Genomic DNA, 18,633 nt, shown 5'->3' with positions numbered 1-18,633 from the left:
ATACATATGCAATGGCTATCCTAGCAGTTTGGTTTTAATAGGTTCATGTATGTTTTTTGAAATGCATTGACTATATCCCCCTGATATTTTACCCTTTTCATTCTGCCTTGAATCATGGACATTTAATAGTGGGTGTTAGGTTGCTTCAGTTTGTGACCGAGCACCTCACTCTTGCTCAGCTTTTTAAAATATAGCTGTGAAAGGAAGTTTGGATAAATCCTCAACTTACTCTTCATGAATGCAGACCAGAACTCATATGTTCATACCTGATATCTTAGAGAACAATACATTTTTCTCTATACATCTCACCATTGGGTATATAGGTCAAAGGGAAACTTTAGAAATTCAGTTGCCTTTGATACTAGCACAAACTGAATTCTGAGTGGGTCTGAATTACTTATTGGTTTAATTTATCTGTACTTTGAATGCCAAGGAGATGCCCCCAGCTGCAGTCATTCTTCACCAGTGCCAAAACTTTTTCTCATTGGAGCCACTTAAAGGTGCTTTTTTCTGACATCTCTCTGGACTCAAGAGAGTTCTCTTCCAGGAATTCTCACGTGTTTAGGCTGATCAGAACCTAAACTTCTGCGGCTTTTAGTCTCCAGTTCACTGAAATCAGCTGGTGAGTACTCCACTGATCCCCCATTTTGCAGCCCAGGAGGAGCCAAAATGCGTTTCCAGTTTCCACAGACATTTCTAGCCTGAGCAAATCTGTCAATGCTTTTGTGGTTGTTTCTATATCTAGTCTTCTCAGACCTTAGAAAGCAAGCCACACTGCTCTTTGCCAGCCTTGTTATGCTTTCAGTTCTCCTCAGGGGTCTTGGCAGGTGCTGGCCATCTGTATCCCCCAAGGAATTCCTCTATCCTTGTCTATTTCTATTCCCTGGGTGCTGCATTTTTCTTGTCCTCCATGCGACATCACTGAATTGCTGGACCTTCTGCATTTAATGTGTATGAGATTTGTGTAACATGTACCTGGCTTAATGTTCAGACTAAGGTTCAGGTCTTCATAGTTCCTATTCAATATCAAGCACATATGGAATAGCAATTAAATAAAAAAAGCCCCCAAAACCCCAAACCAACCAACCAAAAAAATCCCCAACAAAATCAAAACAAAACCCCAAACCAAACCCAACCAAATTCCAACACAAACAACATAACAGCAGCAATTATTAAAAAAAAATAAAATACCCTTTTCCCTACATCTTTTCCTTGGGAAACAAGGTTGATCAAATACAACTAGGTGACTGTGATCATTATGCAGCATACTCAGAAGTATAAATTTAAATGATCAGTTCTTGGCGTGTTGCAGACTTGCAATATTCATACCAGAGACTGGGTGTAAACCTCACATGCTCACCAGCAGGGTGTTCCATATGTTCTTCAAAATCTTGCAAACTAAACAGGGCGGATTTCTTATCTTGTTTTGCTCAAACATTTCAGTAATGTCAGTAAGCTGTAAGTGTTCCGTACTAACCAGACCCTGGTACAGAGCATGCCCTTTGCTGGCCATCACCAGGATCATCTATTTTTTCCTGTCTTGATATGTCTTCACACCTAGCATAAAGAAATGTTACAGTTTTGGTGCCAATTTACTTTAAGCAAGCTTGGGCTATGCTTTGCCATTATGCTACTTCTGTTAACATGGAAAAAGCTTCAATATCTTTGCATATATAAATATTCAGACACAATTTCATAACATTAATTATTACAAAGAAGATACAACATAAATAGGTCACTATATTTTTTTTTTCCCTCTAGTATTCAATCACTGTAAACACAAGGGAAAATAAAAAGCTTTCTCTAACTAGCATCTGGTGATGTCTGTGTAGCAAAGCTGTAGGATTCACCTTTGAGTAACCTCTGCTGTAGCTATTGTGGCAAACTTTTCATGGAGAGATGTTTTTGTGCAGAGCCTGAGCAAACATTTTTACCTTTTGGCCTTTTGAATTTGAAGCAAGACAGAACTAGAAAGTCCTGCAGAAGGCAGTGGTATTGATAGTGAATGTTTTAAGTAGTAAACATGAAAAGATGAAGGTTTCGAGCAACTTCACCAGTGTGGCTGTACTGAATGTTAAAGCAGAAAAGAAACAGCTGCACACAGTACACTGAAATGTATACTTCACTTTCTCCTACTATTCACAGAACACCTTAGCACAATACGGTTGTTTACTTGGTCTGGTAACAGTCTAATCCCAAGGAAAGCTGCTTTTAAAAGACTTTAGCTGCTAGTATGCCTTTACATCTGTACACAGTTTGCAGTGGTTGATTATCACACATCTGTGCATACCCAAGAACATCTGGCTTCACCTTTTAATTCTAATTATTGTACAGTTGTAGATATTTCTGGACTAATCTGTTAGCTTACTAATCTTTCCTGATCTGTACTGCTAGCATGGTTTGACCATGCCAAAATGAAAATACATTAGTAGGAGTTTAATTTAAAACCAGCCTAAACTAGACTCAGTTAATGTAGACTGGGGGAGAGTGGGCTACACCACCTTGGCATGATCTGAGGCCAGATTTGCACCAGCCCCCAGATGACACTCAAACTGTTGCAGCAACTTAGTCATTGAATATATAATATGCTCTGAAGCATCTCTGCTTGGTCTAAATGGGCTTGGTGAGACCTGTGTCCACTTCACCCAGAAGGTGGATGGAGATAGCTGGACCATAGCAGCCATTTAATATTTGCTTTTGGTATTTGGAGGCTTGAATCCCTTCTTCCTGATTGTGCATGACAAACATGCGAGAGACCGCAGCTGTGCTATCCATCTCCACACCATCACTCCTGTGTTAGGAGGCTAAGGAGGATCAGGCTGCCATGAGCACTGCAGATCTTTACACAGTTGAAGTACCTCACTACTCAACCAAGCCGATGATGCAGCCATGTGTGCAGCTAGGTTTTTGGTCTAGTAACAAATAACACTTGCTACAGTTGCTTATGAGGGGTACCATCAGGCTAGAGAGCTGCTTATTTCCTATCTCCACCACCTTGGTTATGTACACTTTCGTTTTCTCCATAATTTTCCACTTTATTGATGTATGTGTTTTTATTTGTGCTTCCATAGAAATACAATTGCTTATACATTAGCACGCACTGAAATGATTTTGACTTCATTTTGATATATGAAAGTGTTCTGTATGTGCATCTTTCATTCTCGGAGCCTACTGTGACTTTAATTAAACTTGCATGCTTTAGAAAAAATGGTCTCTTGATAATAAATAATTAATTAAAGTAATAAATAAGTAATTGTAGGATTTACACATATGGGCTTCCCTCAGGTCTCTGCAGCTCTATTTTAATTAAGGCTAAGGGCCCTATTTGAATAAATGAATGATAATAAGGGTTTTTTTAAAAAATCATATTGATTCCTTTTATGTCGCCTTTGCGCAGAGAAAGTTTATTATAAAGTAGGAAGTGATTCTGATAGACTTTTGTACTTGGCAGAGGTAATCTGTTTTCTCTCAGAAATCTAATTTTCTAGATTAGTGAATCACATCTGATATGGCAAATGAGAAAATGCTTATTACTTTGATAGCATGGAAAACAATGTGAACAACATGGATATTTTTCTTAGGTCAGCATTTCAGTAGTATTAGCGCCTAATATGCTGAAACTGTACAATGTTTCTGGCTATTGTGTATATATATAGTCAATTATGTTTTCTTACAAAAATGAAAGGTTTGTTTATAAGATACATCGACATCATCAAGCTGTAAAATGCAGCAGATAAACCTTCAAGCATTTGCACTTGTTTCTTTGTGAAGCTGGTTACAAGAAGTGATTAATGAATTCATAAAAGAGATAATGAAATCAGAGAATTAAAACTGGAGGATCTTTTCTCCACTGTTTTTTAGACAGAACAAGAATGTTTTGCTTTTAATAATTTACCTAGCCTGCATTTTATAATATGAACTTTGATTTTTCTACATTTGTGCAACTAGACTCCTTGAGAATAATTAAGATATTCTGGGCTGCATCAAAACTATCAGCTAAAAAACCTGAAAGGCTGATCAATTACCCTTACAGCTAATTCTAATTCCATTTAATGACTCTGATCTGAACATCCCAAAGATTGAACAGCCAAGTCATTGTATTACTTTGGAGAACATGGCCTTGCAGCTTTATCTCAGTCCTAGTATTGTTTTGCTTGGTTGCAGTCTTGTTTTTCACCTGTTATTGCTGCTATCCCTGTTTTGTTTCCTATTAATACCATGTGTAACACTGTACACACAAGTGAGAAAGGCAGTGGTTTGTACGTAATTTCTGTCTTAATGAGCTAAAATACATACTTATGGTTGATCTGTTCTGTGGTTGCATTTTCCTGTCACAGCTGTGACATCATTAGATCTTGTCCATCAGGCATTTCCCATTAAATGATTTGGAGTGGTCAATCCTTTCCAGTAGACATCTCAAGTACCACTGCCACTAAAGCATCCCCTTACTTACTGGCTGTGGTCTTTTGCCACCAAGCAGCTAACACTTGAGTTCACTCTTAACTTTACGCAAGTTCTTATGTACTCTGCTACTAGGGGTTAAGTGGAAATATACTGTAAAATCTATATGAACAAGATGATGCCCCTCTTATTTGCAAGCTCCACATTTCATGTAATATTTTTCACGTCATAAAATTTTATTGTTCTTGTACTATTTTCTCATAAACGGAAAAACTTTCCTTCTGTTCTAATACCTTTGTATTAATCAGTCTCTCATGCTTATGGATTAAAAATGTTGCATTTTTATTGTTAATCGAAACCCTTTATTTTCAAAATTTGATATATATCAAGAGTTCACATAACACAGTAATAACAAAGTGTCTTCATAGAATAATGTACACATACAATAAAAAGAGGTTAAAATGAATTAATGTTTAGAAATGAGTAGTCAAAGATTGTAGCCTTTTAACAGAGCTATCACGGTATGCAGGCTGACCAGATCTTATTGACCCAGCAGGAAAGAGATTGCACCAAAGGAAAATAGGACTGGACAGTACTTTAAAAGATCAGTTTTTTTTCCATTTTCCTTTACCCCAGATCCAGATCATCTTTAATATATCCTGACAAATGTCTGCCTAACCTGCCCTTGAAAGCCTTCAGTGCTTCAATGTTCTTGATCCTATTATTTCATCTTAATCTTTCTGGTTGCACTTAAACCTATCTTAAGAAGACAACAGCCCTCCTCTTTGTAAGTGCCTTTTATGTACCTCAAGATTTAGTATGTCCTTTATCCTAAACATTATTTTTTTGGTCTTTCTCCAGAAGCTGTGCTTTCTAGATCTACAATAATTCTCTTGTATTCTTGGCATCTTTCTGGTAGATCTGTGTCTTAAGATACTGTCCCGTAAACTGAACAGTCTTCTTGAGCTGTAGATCTTTACAGTAAATAGACTAGAATTATTTCACACATCCTATTTGTACTAGAATAAACTTAGAAAAATATACTTTGCTCAAAATATCTTTTGGTTTCATAGTAGTAAATACAGTAAAAGCAGGGAGAAAAATGGCTGGGGGAATTCTGGGATACTTTGTGCCCTCAAATGGATGAAATGTATTATTCTACGATGCAGATGTAAGCAGGTATTTTTTTCTGTGATTTATAGCTCATCCTAACTTAAGATGACCTTTGAATTTTATAGCTGGTGATGGTCTTGTGTTTTTTCCAAAAAACAAAAGTGCTTACTTTTCTGTTTCTGCCAGGTTTTTTTTACTTAAATTTCCTCTGCTGGCTGTGTCATAGTGAAAGAAAACAAAGGAAAACACTAGCCCTTGTTATGAAACAACCTGTAGCATCTAGCTGCATAAGAAGATAGGAAACTGGCTCTAAAGTCTTCTAGGTTAATTATGCCCTGTCAGTTCCCTCATGCTGAGATACACCAGACTTTTCTCTGCGCTTACTGTGAGAGGCAAGAAAGAACCAATGCTTATAATGCAGTTGATTGAGAGAATTAAACCAGTTTAATGTAATGAACGAGGTTGCAACAAAAATGCATAGATGGAAGAGATAAAGTAAAAGATAATAAATGCAGATTAGAAATAAAGTTCACATTTGTAACAAGAAGAGGCTGAAATACTGTAGGGAGAAAACAGATTTTTAGTCTCTTGATGTTTTCACAACTCTAAGCAATTTTCCAGAAGATGTGTCTTCACCACTGTCCAAGTCTTGATACAATGGGGTTAATTTTGTGGTGCGTCCTGTGATGCTAGTCAGGTGCAGATAAGGTAGCACAGGTAGACAGATGCTGGAGTGAAGATTTTCCTGGTCCTCTGTTGGCTTTGTCCTCAGGCCTGTTCAGCTTCAAAGACTAAGCTGAGTACCAACTAACAGCTAACAAAGGCTGAGTGCTTCTAATGATCAGCTTAATCACAGCTCATTACATGATATAACAGATTTTTGCAAACTCAAAAATATTGTGGTGGGTGGCTTCTTGTTCGTGGATTCGATTCCTGTCAATCCCCATACTCTCAAGCAGCAGCTGAGTTTCTGATGCTGGGAGTTGTGCACAGGGCCGCTGAAATCAGCAAGTGTTCCACAAGGTGACTCTGTCCCATCCTTTGTAGGGTCCAGTCCCTTGTCACACAACATGTCAATATGAGCAGTAATTCAGAGCTTTTCATATGCATGAGACTCCTTAACCTTTTCACTTTTACTATGCTACCTGCCTGTTCTAGCAGCTGTTGCTGTTAGAATGCTGTCCATAGGCTAAAGTTTGATATCAGCTTGAATTTCCTTTTCATTTTCCCCATGTAAAATGCGCTAGCCTAAACATGTTTTTTTCCTTTATCTTCTATGCTTATGTGGGGTCAGTTCTGGTCACTTTTAAGTATTGAATTACTAATTAGTATTTGAATATACTATGTGGAGTTCTAAATTAACATTTAGTCCCCTAACAGGAATATGTGGATTAAAATGTTGAAAGCATTAGAGAGACATGTGTAGTTTTAATCAACTTCTAATCATTACCATCACATTAGCATTATTGAACATGATGACACTTTGCTTTGGATCATGGGCTGTATCCCAGTTTTGTTGTTTCCAGAAACTTAAAAACTCTTCAGTTTGAACATTTATTGTGAATAAGAACTCTTTCTACTGTTGAAAGCACATTTTCATAATGAGGAAACCCCTTTTCTTCAGCTATGGATCAGATTCTGTTTATTATCTTGGTTGCACCATACCTGGATTTTAGCCAAATTCTTTTTTTTTGCAAATTCATCTCAGCTACCAGTAATATTTTTAAAAAAAATAAGAAAATAATCCCAAACTGACATAATGTTCATAACTTTTGCATCATTACTTCAGTTTAACAACTATAGATTGGTCGTCTAGGATCCAAAGCTACTCGTCATCTTTACTGTTCTTTACCCTGCCCAATTTATACATCCAGTTCATGTAAAGGACCAGGATCCAGTCTAGGAACTGAAGCTGTGTTGATTTAATAACAGCCAAAGACCTGATGATCTGAGACTCAGATCCATTTCTGAACTTTAATCTTAGTTCATATAATGCCATGAGAACACAAGTTTAGGACATAAGAATGGCTGTGCTGAGTGGAACCAATGGTCTACCTACCCCACACCTAGTCTCTTATCTTAGTGGGTACCTAGGCTGAGGTAAATACAAGGCAAGCAGATATAACAGTTCTCTTTAACAATCTCCTGAGCAGTCTTCACTGTTGTATAGTAGTGTGTAGACATTCCAGCACCAGAACACTAGATTAAAGGTGAGTAAGAAGGATGCAGACTAGAAGTCATAATTATGTATATAAAAGAGCATGTAAACAGGCTGTAAATGGTGTATTATTCTATTCTGTCTTATAATGCACAAATGACACACAAATTACTATGCTACGCAACAGTGGAATTTGCAGCGAAGATTACAAATATATCTGGAGTCACTAGATGATAAGAACTTTGGCAGAGAACATTAAGCCTTTTATTTCAGAACTTGACCTAATCTCTTCCCATTCCAGCTCATTCCTTTCCCTGATGTGGTGGAGGGGCCATGCCATATAGGTGAGATTTTCACAGCTTCTTCAGGAGCACCTGCTATTCTGGTGATTCCTTTGAGTCAATGAGAAATTCTCTGCTCATTCTGCTACTGTTTATTTGAGCTCTATTTTTTTTCTTTAATTAAAGTCTTTCAAAGATGCTGCCTTTCAAAACCTTTTAAAGATAATGCAAAAGAGTTTTCAGATATGTGCATTTAAAACTTCAGCAAAATAAGCAGGTGGAATGAAAATGCCCAGACTTTCCCAGCTACTTTGCATTCATCACCAGTAGAACAGAATATACTTCTCCATTAACTCTCAAATGAGAAACAGGTTTGGTAGTTATGAAAAAGCAACATAAAGAATCCTTTCTTTTCCAGGTCATGATACATGATGTGTACTGCAGTGTAATGATTTGAAAAACCTATTTAAAGACTCTGAGTTTGCTATTGCCATTAGTACCTTCCTGCAGTTTTCAAAATTTAATTTGTGGCTACATTAACAAAAATATTTTCCAAGCAACAGTAGAGGAAAAACCACCTGAACATTGATACTGGGTTTACTAATTTCACTGTCCCACAGCATGTTAAATGCACAGGACAAAGCATGTTGTGGTGTCTCTCTAACAAGAACAAATAGCATTATATGACTTTTTTCTTTTAATAGGAGTTGCTTGTGTGGTTTCCAGCTGATAGGGAGCAAATGCTTACTGGATGGAGCACTGGGCAAGTCCATAGTAAATAACAGTCTGTTTCTTAAAAAGATTAGATAAAGGAGGGCTAAGAATAGAACCATAAAATCGTAGAAAAGATGAAGGGCAGCTGGGGTTTTGAGAGAGAAACCAGACATTTCCATTCACAGAACCACTTGGGCAAATGCTTACAATTCAGATGCATAAAACTCTTAGGCAGAAATAAGGAATGTATGAAGGGTGTCTGAAAAGATCCAGATGAGTGCTAGCCTTCCTGTAACATACTACAAGCATATACATAAAATGTAAAGGTAATGCCTTCATACTCATCCTGTCATCCCTGCTTTAGTGTCAGCATGTCACACGTGAAAAGGTCACAATGCCAGAATAGTCCTGCTGGTTGCTGTTAAAACATGTGGTAATCTTATTTGTTTCTCCTTTACAGCCTAAACATATTCACTGCCATCTCACAGCTAGCTGCTCCTTATGCTAAACAGTGCTACTGTCTGAGTTTTCTCAGTGTTCTACTGTCCTTTTAAGGTACATTCACCCTTCAAGTTGTCAAAAACCTAAGGGATTTTAGTCTAAAAGCTTCTCACAAGCTTTCCCAGCCAGGCCAGCCTAGAGATGCTGCAGCCAACATACCAAGGGCTGAAGAAGGGAGCCTGGTTTGTCAATAAATGAAATTCCCCTCCACTGAACTACTGTTAACCCCTGTCAGAGGCATACAATCGGCGCAGTGCTTGAGACCAAGACTGCTGTTATCATTCTGTCAGTTGAAGCTGTTTTCCAGCAAGCTCAAACTACTCACCTACATACTGCTGGTAAAAAAGCCAAAATACAACCATATCTGCCTATATCCTCCTCCAAATAATAATTTTGATGTATCAGGAGCCAGAAGAGCAAAGCTGCATATTCATAAAGCATCCTCTGCGTAATTAGCCGGTGCTACACGAGCTCAGTGATAACCTTATACAACTACATGAGGAATGGATGGAGGGAAATTATAGGCAAGATTTTTTTAGAATTCATTGTTCAGCCTCACTGTGGAAAGACATAGAGGCTGTGTACCATGAAGCACAGAAGGGTTATGCAGTTTGCATTGATGGAACTGCATCTTTTTTTACATAGTCACAAAAGAAAGAGGGTTAGTGTTAGCTTCTACTGTAAGTAAGAAAAATTAAGCCATATTCTGATACTATGTAAATCAGCCTCAATATGGATTTAGAGAAATATGCATCATCTGAAGAACTGGTCTGAAGATATTTTTTTCATACCATTTAAGTAAAATACTTAGACTAAGACTTGAAGTTTCACTGAAAAGGTGCATTTATCTTAGTTCTGAACTTTACCTAAATAGCCTACTCCTCTTAATCAAATTACAGGAAGATATATGAAGTTGAACCATACCACTAATCACAACTGGGTACACAATGTGCTAGTACAGAAGCTTTATTGCACTGTTTCTGCTGGCAATTAATGCAAATTATTTTGACATTAGAGATACTGTTATTTGACCAATTAAAACCTTACTGCCAGTGCAATCCTGGGATAAGTGAAGTAAAGCATCATTACAAGCCTAATTTTATGGGGGTCTCTCTTACTTAAAAGAATGTCTTCAATTTTTTACAGGAAAGGAATTCAATGACTCCTATACTGATGCTTTGTAGTAGCAGATCACACAAAGCTAATCACAACGTCAAAGCTATCATTAAACACAAAAATGTCTGCATGCACAGAGCATCTGTTTAACTGACAAAAATCTGCTCATTGTCTCTCCTTCATTTCAGAGCAAGCAGAAGAGAGAATGAGATTTCCTGAATCACTGATTCAATTAAAAGCCTCAGAAGCCTTAAAAGGTGCTTTCTCCTTTCCCTGCTTCTTTTATTTCCTTTAACAGAGTGCTGAGGAGGTGTTATACCTGAAAAACAGCCTTAATTTCAGCGGCCAGAAAACTACCAAGTAGATCATCAGCATTTTGCTGGTTCCATTATTACATACATCAGACACATGAACACATACAGTAAACAGAAATCTGTGCAAGTGGACTAGAAGTCTGATTACTCAGTGATGCATTTGAATTGCCAAGATAGAAGAGCAGTGTTTCTAGTTCACCTATAAAATGGATCTGTTCTACTGACAAGGATTAGATATAGATTCTATATTGTGCTCCTGAAAAGGATGAGATTTCAATATCAATTCAGACCACCAGCTTCAGGGATGCTCAAAGTTAGTAGTTCAGATTGAGATAATCTGAAAAGAAAGTAGAAAAGCATTTTTAGAGAGCAAAGCTAAGCTTAGGAAAAAAGAAACAACACAACAAAACTCTATGACCAATGCTTGCTTGTCTATTGAGCAATTTCTCTGTCATTTTTTAATATTAACTCCAGAACACGAGCATCTAGCCACTCATAGATTAGCAACTGAAGAGAGCTCTTGGATTTTTCAGTGGGAGCTAGCAAAGTAGAAATAATAAAAAATCAAAGTATATAGCCACTGCCAAAATAAATCCATTATCTTGTCGTGTTTACCCTTTTAATGGGGTATAATGAGCAGGTCATACTGTGAATGTAAGAAGCTAGATGTTGAAGGCACCATTTTATAGTCCAGTGGTTTTCATCAAATGCTTCAGTTTCTAAAATGTGACAATCAGAGATCATAAGGAGTGCCATACGTGAAGCAATTTTCTGTTGTCACATGCTTTGAGGCTATCCTGCTGTCTGGTATGTACCTCCATTAGAAATAGAGTCCCTGAGCTCATTAGTCTCTGGATTTCTATAGGATAATCAAATAATTGTTGTACTCCAGTTGCCTAAATCAGTTGTTTAAGCACCTATCTTTGATTTGCAGTAGGGATGCATGACATACCTTTTCTTGGTGCATGGATTTGTGTTATCCAATAGCCAAATCCCCAGTCCAAGGGGGGGGGGAATTAAATATATGGCTAAGTGCATTTTTGGATGTGGGCCACAAGTAAGAGAACAAAAAAGTAGTGTTTTGTTTCTCCCTTTGGTGAGAACCGTATATAATAGAGGCACTGCTTTTCAAAAATGGATAGCTTAGTCCTCCCCTGGATGAGAAAATGGTGTCAGAAAAAGTGGTATCATTTACAAAATATACACACGAATATACTGTTGCAAGAACAGAAGTGGAGAAAGTAATAATCAATATTGAAAAAGAAAACTAACAAGTAAATGAAGCCTAAAGGTTGAGGAAATTCAGCTCTGTGTTTTTGTTTCATATTACACAAAAAAGTTGCCAAATAGATTTGGTATTTGATTAGTGTGTGTGGAACAACGTCATGGCCTGAAGTTGTTAATGTAGCCTAACTTCTGATTGCATTGAAGAACACATCTGACAGTGAAGGCTGTGGGAACAAAGGGATTAATTTATACCTGGTTTCCCACCTGTGCAGATCTGTTGGCTCTATTGACGTGATGGGTTTATGCTGCCATAATCAAGCTCCAAGGCTTGAAAATGTATATTTCAGTAGGCAGATCCAGATGTATTTTTCAAAGACCCAAAACTGGGAGCTGTTTTTCTCAGAACAGAGATCCATTCACTCTGCAGACTGCCAGATAGCACACAGCAGTGGGTTTCAACCTTTGGGCAAAGTAATACATGTAACACAGCTGAGAAGTTTATTGTTGGAAGAGTAAATTTGCTCTCAGGGGCTTGGAGGTGCATCTCTGTTGGAAAATTTTAGGACTTCACAAGTCAGGAAAAACTGAAAACCACTGGTTCAAAGTCAAACAAAGTTAGCTTGGGAACCAGAGGCAATCTACCAATGACTACATAGTGCTTTGCTTTGTCCCAGCCCTTGTCAGGGAAAAAATAATCATTGCAAAAGCTAGATTATTTGAAAATAGCCCAGGAAGAGAGATAATTTTACTTAAAATACTGAAAAAATAAAGGCAAAAACTAAAGGGGAATTTGTGCTTCCTAGTGGTAGAGAAACCACATTTTTAATGTGCAAAAATTGTCATAGCTGCTTTGGCTTTAATGAAGCAGTGATAATTACCATGTATGTGGCATTTTCCTTCTTTTATTTTCAGAACAATATTCATATTTCCCAGGGCTCTGAATTTTCAGTCTTTTCTCTCCCTAAATCAATCTGTAAAATTCTTTTGTCTGAACTGCAGATTAGTTGTTGTTTATCAGATCCTTACAAGAGCCAAGGCTGGCAAAGCAAGCACAGAGCAAATTTGAAAACAGGGCAGAAAAAGTTTATGGAGGAGTGAGGTAACTTTCCCCAACATCTCAAAAAGTATCTGCGTAAGAGATGGGGTTGGAAAGAAATCCCTGTGCTCCAGGTAAGGCAGAACCTAAGAAGACATGCAAGGAAATAGAAAAGGTTGGCTTTCCTCAGATCGCATGAACGATGAAGTACCAGATATCTGCTGTACCTTACAGTGGTAATTAGAAACTTCACCCTTAGAGGATCTCCTCTAAGGGTTCCATGCATATCTTGGAGACACCGCACCTATGTTGTTAATTTGGAATTGTTGTTAATTTGGCTTGCATTTATCCTAGCATTTTGTTAAGGAAACCTCCTTTTAGAAATGGTTGTGAAAAACAACCTTTACTGTGAAGGCTAGGAAACAACACAAAGTAATTAATTCCAAAAAGCCTCCACTTCAGAACCCTCCCCCCCCAGATTTATAGACTTTAGCAAATAACTAGCAAAAGTCAACCCATTAATCTCTTCGGTATGCAGCCTTCTGTCTGTTTCTCCCATTCCTTCTTTTTCTGCACTTCCCTTGTCCAATTGCCTACCCCATCCTGACTTTACACCTGAAACATCTCAGAATGTGTTTGCCATGCTCGTAGCCACCTAAAGGTGACGAGAAGCGGATCTAAAGGTAATGAGATCTGCATGGTACTTGTGGGTGGCTTTGCTACGGATTGCAATAAAATACTCTGCTCTGTGGCCACTTGAGGGAGCTGCTATGAAGTATATGGAGGAGCAGGAGCAAATTTGGCTTTCTCTGTAGGGACGCAGGAGATGTATAGAGATTCTGTATAGGACCCTGAGAGTTTTTAAAGATGCTTGTAGTATTTAAAATAAGATCCAGTCGTTTTTTTTTCCCCAAAGTTATACTTATTATCTCTATAGGGCTCTGAATTATACCACATATTCTACAAAACCTATAATGAGTAGTGTCCCTCAGCGGTTGTTGTTGGGACCAAACCTGTTCGTCATCTTTGTCAGTGGTATGGAGAGTGGGATTGAGTGCACTCTCAGAAAGTTTCATGGTGACACCAAGCTGTGTGGTTTCATTGATATGCTGGAGGGAAGAAATGCATCCGTAGGGATCTTAGCACGCTTCAGAAGTGGCCAATGCCAACTTCACAAAGTTCAACAAAGTGAAGTGCAAGGTCCTACACCTGTGTTGGGGCAGTCCCAGGCACAGCCGCAGGTTGGGCAGAGAAGAGATTCAGAGCAGCCCTGTGGAGAAGAACTTGGGGGTGTTGGTCGATGAGAAACTGAACATGAGCCGGCTTCAGTGTGCACTCACAGCCCAGAAAGCCAACCGTATCCTGGGCTGCATCAAAAGGAGCATGACCAGCAGGTCGAAGGAGGTGATCCTGCCCTTCTACCCTGTTCTCGTGAGACCCCACTTGCAGTAATGTGTACAGTTCTGGTGTCCCCAGCATAAAAAGGACATGGAAAGTTCTTCACTGTAAGGATGGTGAGGCATTGGAATAGGTTGCTTGAGGAAGTTGTGAATGCTCTATTCTTGGCAGTGTTCAAGGCCAGGCTGCACAAAACCTTGAGCAACATGATCTAGTGTGAGGCATCCCTGCCCATGGCAGGGGGGTTGGAACTGGATGATCTTAAGGTCCCATTCAGTGATGCTGTGAGACCAGCATGCTTCTTACTGATACCTGCTTTGGATTTTATCTGAAGCTAAATACATATCTGGTTTAAATATCTGAGCAAATTAGATCAAAAGGCTAAGCTACATTCCTGACCTCAAAACTGAAAGATTTGTAATAGTGTATGGGAAGAGAAGATTATTGACTCTTTAACTGTGTTATCCTACTTGAAAAAAAGTAACCTCACCATATAATTTAAATGTTCAGATAGACCAAATCTAGTTCAGTGTTGTCTGCTTGCAAAGTAGGATGATGACTATGGTAATAGATATAATGGCAAATACTAAAGCTTATTTGAGTATTCAAACCCTAAAAATTGTTACAGGAAAATTGTTACAGGTAATGTGGAGGCTCCAGTCCTGAGACAAACCTGTGTGTGCTATCAGGCACTGATCACAAGGAAAAAAGGACGTGTCAGTGGTTATGTGGGGTAAGAACAAAAATGCAGCTAACCAAAAAATCTGAACACAGTGTTGGCCTGAGACCACTTTTCTCAGAATTCATGGCAAGCCCTCAGGTGATAAGCAAATTAGATGTAAAATGAGTGGGTAAGGTTGTTGCTGTTTTAGGCAACTTGTATTTGGGAATTCAGATGGATAAATATTCTTCTCATTTTGTTCTGTTTCAATAGATGATTGAGGCTGGATGAATGCGAGCTTGGGGCACCCTGAATGAGCACTGAAGGTGCTCAAAGAAGCTTGATGAAACTACATTTACTTGTCCATGTCTGTATTGATCTGGCATCAGTGTTGCTGGTCCCATAACTTGCTTGGTTTTGCTAGATTAAATAGAACCCTTTAAATTGGCAACTCAGAAACTAACCACCTGAGATATCAGAGAGGTCCTTCTGGAGTATGGGACTTCACAGTACTAATCTGTAGTGTTTTGCAGAACTCAAAAAGAAAGGAGGATTACAGAGGGAGCATCACTTCTGTTACCTGTCATTTCTTGGATTCTACTTAAAAGTTTCCAAAATGATATTTCTTCAAGGAATTTAATTTTTATAGCAATTTTAATTCTAAAACTTTAAGTCTTTTGGATACACAATTTATAGACCTGTCTATTTACTGAAGTACTTTGATTTTTAGAATGATCAGCTTATGGGAGACTGTCAATGGGAAGCATAGTAGGAATTTTTTTGTTGTCATTGTTTTTTTTTGCAACTGGAAGACATTTGTTTTCCTTTATGTGGCCCCTGTGTAGACTGAATCCTCTGTGACACCCTATGTTCTGCCTTCCAGAAGGGTACAAGAAAAGATTCATGTAAGTCCAAGAACATGGACTGAGATCATGCAGCAGCCAGGGCAGCTACATTGTTTTGAAGGGTTATGGAGGGTTTTGTTTGTTTGGAGGGTGTGCAAGAAAAATAACATTTCTTTATGTCACTAGCAAGTATGATAAAATGATAGCAACAATTCAAAAATGTGTAGCAGTAGTTCCTTATTTCTGTAAACAGCCCCATTGGAATGTTTACCAATATCCTACACTCCCATTTGCATTCATATGAAAATTGATAGAAAATGATGCTGTGGTTAGAAATAAGCAGGTCATCTGTGGGCTGCCTTCATGAGGAAAAGGCCAGTACTGATTTACCATCAGGACCATGCCCATCGATGACACGGTTATAGGGGGGAAACACATGGCTGTTATCCATGCTGTCAACATTCTATGGGTTAATGAGAGATTTCATGCTCAGCAGTTGTGCCGCATGTTTTATAGGTGTTAAATTCGCCATGCAAAACTTCCTACGGTTTTTCATTGCTTTGCTGCAGGATGTACTTGAGCTTAATTAATACACCAGAGGATGGTTTATTCTCTGCAAAATATGTGCCACTAACATCTCTGACATGGTGGAGATGTGACTCACATCAGTGAAAGTTGCCCGAGGCTACATTTAACCTTGTGCATTCAAGCTGAAAAATAATTAATAAAATACTCCCAAGTGTTATGTTTTTCCCTACCCCCAACTCAACAACTTAATGACGAAGGGAGTAGGTACACAGAGAGCAGCTCTGTTTGTAGTCAGTTTGCCTTTCTTTGCAACATTTCTCACTGAAAAATGCTTGTAATCTCAGACTAAAACACCAGTAGTGTTATCACCAAATTAATCCCAGACCTTATTTGCATAAGAACTCTATTCTTCTTTAAATTGCAGGTTTTGCAATTGCTTATTTATTGCTCTTTAGCCAATGCCTAACATAAATAAATCACTTGTCCCAGGTGGAGCCTTAGTCATTATGGTGAAAGAGATAATGATGGTAATAATAACTGTATATGGACTATATTCAGGAAGCCTAAATTCTATGCAAGTTCTTATGTCCAGTCAGAGGAGAGAGCCTAGCATCTATAAGAGTGATTAGAATGGTCCGAGTGTCAGGATAAGAGGGAAACACTAGACTTAAGAATTGACATGGGTTTGTAATTTTAATTAGTTTAGTTATTGCTGTTGCAGGACAAATAAAATATATTCAAATTTTAAATAAAAAGCGATGATTATAATAATGGGACAAAAGGCAGATTTATTTCCCCTCTTCCACAGCCCTCCCCCAAAGTCTAGAGAAATTTTTGATACTTGTAGAAATGTCAAATTTAGCAAATAATCACAAATTCTACTAAGGATCAGCAAAAATCAATGTTTTTTTTTTCTGCTTAAAAATAACCACATTTCTGTGCCATTTCAAATATAAAAATGAAAGAGAAGAAAAGGAGTAAAACCTGCATATAAAAGCCATAATTTTAGCAGCACTCATTACCGTCTTTATATAAAGATAAGAGCCTCCTTTTTCCATTAGACAAAAATGTTTCAAAAACCCATAGTTGTGTTTTTTCATAGTTTTTGGTATAAGCGTTCACAAAAAGGTACGTTGTCATGAATTTTTTACTTTGGAAAAAAATCTTTTCTGGAATTTACAAAAAAGAAAAGGTGGGTGGAAACAGAAACCACAGGCTGTTGTGAAAGACTATTGTACCACTGAAATCATATGCAGGGATAGAAGGTAGCTGAAGTATTATTCTCGGTTTCAAATTAACAAGCACGTTGGTTGATAACTGAAATTTGCCATCCTGCATCAAGCATCTTGCATTTTATAATGTTAGTTTGACAACTGGGACACTCGTGTTATCTTTCTAGCATTTCCATCTTAGATCCCCGAGTATGAAATCTCACTCTTTGCTTGAAAGAGCCAAGGGAAGTTGTTCAAATCTCTAAGTGAGGTTTCTGTAACCCATCATGGATAATCTGGAGGTTTCACCCTTAAATCCTTCCTTAAACTAAATTGCTGAAGTGAGATGGTGTGAGTACTCCCCAGAGTTCAGCTATGAAGAAGATATTTTGATGCAACTGTCAAGCAAGCTCATCACAGCAAGGGGAGATGCCTTGATTTGTGAGAATATGGTGTGGTTCATACTAAATACCAGCTATCATTAATGATCATAAAAATACCTTATTTTTAAGTCTTACCTTAAGACTTTTTTCAATATGTATGCTGTCCTGCTGTGTGATACCAGAAAGTGTTTGTGCTGACACAGTTATGAATATAAAAACAGGAGCAAAACAGGAATGAGAAGGCTTCGCAGCAAACCAGAAGTTGGAAGAACTGTACCAGAAGTGGTGCAGTTAGACCATGGAGGTTTGACCTGATTCTATAGGGTTGCTCATACAACCTCTTTCTTAATGTGGAAGAAGGAGTAAATTCAGCCCAATAAGTCAAGGGTTGCCATTTGATTCAATAAACTTAGGGCTCTAATCTTTGCACATCATGACTTATTCTAGAGCAATTTAAACAGGGAATGAAGTCTGAGGGTATTGCTTTAGACAAAGATATTGCATATGCCTGTTTGGAGAGGTCAGAGTGCATGAATGTAGTAAGGAGGTGCACCATCAGCAATTAGCAGAAGAGAGATAATTGAGCTCCAGATTTACTATCAGAGTAAGAAAATGGATAGGAAGTGAGTGACAGCACAAGTAGTGAAAGCGGAGTCAGAGAAGAGGACAGCATACTCATGCTAGCACTGGCTTCATGGGTTACCCTATAGATTTAAATTCATTAAGTCATGACCATTGAAAACAAC

This window comes from Pezoporus occidentalis, unplaced genomic scaffold (assembly GCF_034315485.1).
Source record: "Pezoporus occidentalis ecotype Australia unplaced genomic scaffold, CSIRO_AGI_Poc_V1 ctg127, whole genome shotgun sequence".
NCBI classification, from domain to species: domain Eukaryota; kingdom Metazoa; phylum Chordata; class Aves; order Psittaciformes; family Psittacidae; genus Pezoporus; species Pezoporus occidentalis.
This window is presented reverse-complemented; position numbering follows the sequence as displayed.